This window comes from Halyomorpha halys, unplaced genomic scaffold (assembly GCF_000696795.3).
Source record: "Halyomorpha halys isolate HHAL.00 unplaced genomic scaffold, Hhal_1.1 Scaffold2401.1, whole genome shotgun sequence".
In the NCBI taxonomy this organism is placed as follows: Eukaryota; Metazoa; Arthropoda; class Insecta; order Hemiptera; family Pentatomidae; genus Halyomorpha; species Halyomorpha halys.
In genome coordinates this window covers 2,510-7,315 of record NW_027114222.1, presented here as the reverse complement: position 1 = coordinate 7,315, position 4,806 = coordinate 2,510, and the positions used below count along the sequence as shown (strand labels likewise).

At 32.8% G+C, this 4,806-nt stretch overlaps 1 long non-coding RNA gene across 1 annotated transcript; it reads right to left on the bottom strand.

Annotated features, from left to right (window-relative positions):
* Positions 1 to 1,064: 1,064 nt before the first annotated feature.
* On the bottom strand, positions 1,065 to 3,768 carry LOC106691480 (uncharacterized). Its single transcript, XR_001344793.2, has 3 exons — positions 3,705 to 3,768; positions 2,857 to 2,920; positions 1,065 to 1,357 (listed from the first exon to the last, which is right to left on the bottom strand). It is a non-coding gene; the product is annotated as an uncharacterized lncRNA (long non-coding RNA).
* Positions 3,769 to 4,806: the final 1,038 nt, after the last annotated feature.

Genomic DNA, 4,806 nt, shown 5'->3' with positions numbered 1-4,806 from the left:
AAAGGTGCTGACCGAATACATGAGTTTTTTCATCGTCCGATTTTGTCCATGTTTGTGATTCAGTAAGCAGAGGGTGATTAAAATTGTTGAAGTTAAGAAGCTTCTTACTGGCCGTCCATAAAGATTTGTCAGTAGTCATGAGGTTTTGAGTTAAGTTAGTTAAATTTTGTATTTTCAATATTTCAAGTTATGTTTTGAGTTTGTTTGTCAATGTAGTATAATATGTTTTATCTGTTGGGTATCTATTCCTGTGCCACTTCGCTCTTACTCTGCGTTTTTCCTTTAATAAGATGCGAATGTGCTGTGGCAAGTTAGTACGTATGGTATTATTAATTTTATTGGTAGTCGTGTTGTGGCATATGTAAATTCTTATAGAGTCTGAGAAGTCAGTAATTACTCAAAAATTAGTATATCATCTTCTACTATTGTTGGCAGCATTGGGCAATAGTACTGCGTATTTATGGAGTAAAAAATATATCCGGATATGTTTTAAATAGAACTTCGCTTTCATCATTTGCCTATCATAGACTATTCTTAGTCCTACAGATTACCCACTAAAGGTGTGTAGAAGTCCACAATTTTATATGTAAGAAGTCGTGAGTCTCTTTGGCTAAAGCCCTCCCTCAGCCACCACTGATTTTCATAGCCAGTAGAGAGAAGGTTCTTCCGAAGTTCTGCTTTTTCATTCACAAGTGAGGAGACAAGCTCAGTTTCAGAGATCCCCAGTCTGAATGTAAATGTTAAATATAGGAATGAATTTGTTAAAAATGTTATTTTAATTTTGCTTCATTTTAAATTTTTTTTTTTACTCCCCTATTATTTTCTTATCATTTAATTTATATGTGTAAATGTTCTCTCTGATCTCTATTAAATTGTTGTATAGCGCAATACGACAGAATGTAATATTGCGCTATAAAAAGAAAAGAAAAATTCTGGTGGTGTTAAAGAATCAAATCATTGGCTTCATATTAATGATTCAATGTCGACATATTCAGTAACTACACCTTACTAACGTGGAAGTGCATCAAGTTCATAGCAAGTTAGGAAGGAATAAAACAAAAGAATAAAAATAAATACGGATAATGTATATTTTACATTCGACAAGCAATACAAAGTTGGTTTACAAACTAGTTTAGCATCCTACTTAATTAATTGGTCGCATTTATTGATTTCAAACTATTTTAATGAAGTTATATTAAGGAAGATGAAACAAATGGCTGCTCATCCGAACTTGGTGAAGATCCCTTTGCGCTGGCAGCGGCAGTTAGCGCCCCACAGGTTGCAGCGGCACGCGGTACCTGCACAGCAGTCGGCCGAACTGTGGTCGCAATTTCCTCCTCGGGCTATGCACCCTCTCCTGGAAACAACGATATTATAATTTATCACTAAGTCAACATTTAAACTGAGACAATCATAGAAGAATAATTATAAAAACATGTATATGTAACAATGAAAAAAATAGTTCGCTTAAATTATCTAAGCTACACAAAACCATTACTCGTTTTATTGAAATCACGAAATGCAATGTATTAATAAATATTGGAAGACTGTACTGAAACGGTTGAATTATTTCTTCAGTTAAATAAACTTTCCTTCTATCAATATTAATGATCATTTTAAAATTATAACATAAAGTCTATTTGGACGTGTGGAGTTAATTTATTGGGCTCCACTAAATTCTTCTCGCATTCAATCCTTTATACTCCTTACTTTCATAAATAAAATCACTCGTTAAAACCTTAATGTTACATATGTAGCCGATTTAGCCCGAATCAGATCAATACTTCCATTCAAAACTCCCTAACCAGCCAAACCCGCTGGATTATTACCCATGCACATAATTTACCATATGTATACTCTTTAAACTATGTGCAAATTAAGATTTGATTTTTTAAAACTTTTTCCCTGAGATCTTTTCTAAGCTTAAAAACTTAAAAGTCATTAAGGAAAAGACTTTAGGCAGGTTTCATCAAAACAATTCAGGACGCTTTTGCACTACAGTCTAAAATAACGAAAAATTAATTTGTCAACTCTCTAACTCAGTTTGGAGGTGTGTAGTGGATTTCAAGCACTTAAAAAGTTAGTCTGGATATACGAAATTTTGACTGAAATTCACTCCCATTTTAGACATTGCTCTACTGTATGTACCTTCTACCTGTGAAGAAAACCTAATTACCAAACTTCAACTCATTTGGTCGAAATCGGGGTTGTAGATGAGTTCAAAAGTAGTTGATTATACATGTATGTGAGACATTACGATAACACCTAAATCCTTTTCCTAGGGATTCTAAAACGGGTCCAAAATGTACCCCCACTCTTCTCCGATGACCTTGGGATGAGTGCTAAAAACTACAATAATTTAAGCATATAATGAAGCAACCACTATATGATAATAAATATAAAATATTAAGTTGTATTTAGATTATTTGTTATCCCATAACATCCAACTTAATGTCCATTATTGTGAATCATTAGTCCATTTCAAGGAAATTAAGTAAGTTTTTTATTTTTATAAATCTACATAAGAATCGTAGATAAAACAGCCCCAATTCTGATGTGAGTATTATATCAAAATTCTTTCAAACTTTATGCTGCCTGATTAAATTAGTTATCGACACTAATTTAACTTCTGAAGGCATTGAGTTTTCAAAATGTACTTTTTAAATATGTTTCCAACAGACCACATTTTTCAAATAACCAAGCACTTTTTAACCAAAGTAATCTATATAACAACTGAGAATTAAATTTTTCTATTACCTATAAAACTTGAAAAATAATTCAGCACTATTGTAGCCACTTGGATAAGTATTTTTTTTATATCTGGAAAAATGTTTATTAATATTAGTAAAAACTTACTTAATCTGAGGTCCATAGATTATTTGTTCAGTGCCGAAATCATAGCTGTCCTCCAGGCTTGAATCTGAAAAATCGATAACTATTAATTTACTATCGATCTGATAATCAATTTGTCAATAATTTATTTTAGGGGAATGATAAAAAAAAGTTTTAACTTAACTTAGCTAAATACCTCTTAGAATAGATTATAAAGCGTAAAAACTTTAAAGATTAAACCACAATGTCTGTGGCAATTTTAACACCCCATTTGAGCTGATAAAGAACTGACTTATCCGATTACTGTTCAGTGACATTCTAAGCCGTTTTTTAGTTTATAATAGCAAGACACTGCTAAATAATTTAATCTCCTAACTGCGATTTAGTCTGAACAACAAATTATTTTACAAATTCATATCTTTAAACAAGTTAAAATAATTGTAAATAACTATAGTTCTATTCAATAAGCATTTTTTTCCTCATGCCCAAGAACAACGTGGGATTAGCACTGCTGGTGTGTGCTCCATCTAGAATCCATGTGGTGCGATTCCCACCTGAAAGGGTTGAGCTGTTTTCATGTAATGGGGGACGAGGAAATAAACTTCAACAACCCTGCTCTGGCTAAAATAAAATTAACTCGTCCTTCCTATCCATATTGCAGCTCATAGTAAAATAAATCAATCAAAAAATATATATATCATATAATTTACATTACAACCTTACATTAATATTAGGAATGTTGGAAAAGTGTAAAATTGAGATAGAGGCATATATGACATGCTTAATCATTACATAAATATTCTAGATTTTTTTATATTTCCTATAAGAGGAAGATAGATAGAAGATTCTTAAGATAGATAGATTCTACTTGCCGAACTGGGAGTTGGCAGCGGCGGCTGCGAGTAGCGCTGTAAGTGCCAGAAGGAGCTGCATGGCTTGGAATGCACTAGGACCGGGGCCCTGGGGCTCTTATAGTAGCAGCAAGCAGCCCCCTGCACTCCCCCGGGGCCACTGCATCAGCCTAACGACGCCCTTAGCCTCCTGCCTCAGGTTTCTACCATAATTAACAACGGCTTCTCGGGTGGTCACCTTCTTCTGCGAGCCCATCTTGTAAACGTTCAAAGGGGCCGATATATTTCCAATTTCCTCTCTCAGGAATTTCCAAAAGGTTGTAGGAACGGTAATATTGTATATAAAAAACTATCTACATGTATTATTCATTACATATAGCATTCAGTTGTATAAATACAACCTGACCCGGCAATCCTTCGCTAATGCTGTATTTGAGGATGTACGTAGATTTAATAATCACAAATGATATTTTGATATAAATTATTGTATTTAGTTAAAATTAAACATTTACGTATACTATATTATTATGATTTGGTAAAATAAATTGAACCAATATATGCGGTGATATTTGTTTTTGGCACCTCGAGAAACCCTAAAGGGAATCATTAATATTTTTTATGAATGGAATATGGTCCGGGTGCGGTAAAAAAAAATTCAAATAGTAAATAATTATACTATTTTATTTTGGCTCAATAAAATAGTATAATTATCTACTATTTGAGTTTTTTTGACCGCACCCGGACCATATTCCATTCATCTATACACACGGTCAATCAATAATCTTCCATTAATATTTTTTCTTATTCTCCGGAAAGAGAAGACACTGCTCACTGTGTTAGTACTATTTAAGTATATTGCTACGACATTGAAGCAATTCGGAACGACTGACATGTGAAAGTGTGGTAAAATATTTTTAATAGGAGTGAAACAAAGTTGATGCTCGTTTTTTAGAACTTAAAGAAACCTTCAAATACCAATTTTCGAAAAATAAAATCGGAAAATAAACTTTTTAACCCCAAAATGTTGGTCATATATATATATATATAATCCATAGATTTATTTTTAAAAATCTAAAAAACAGAAATAACTTCAACACTACTCAACCTATCTACACCAAACTTG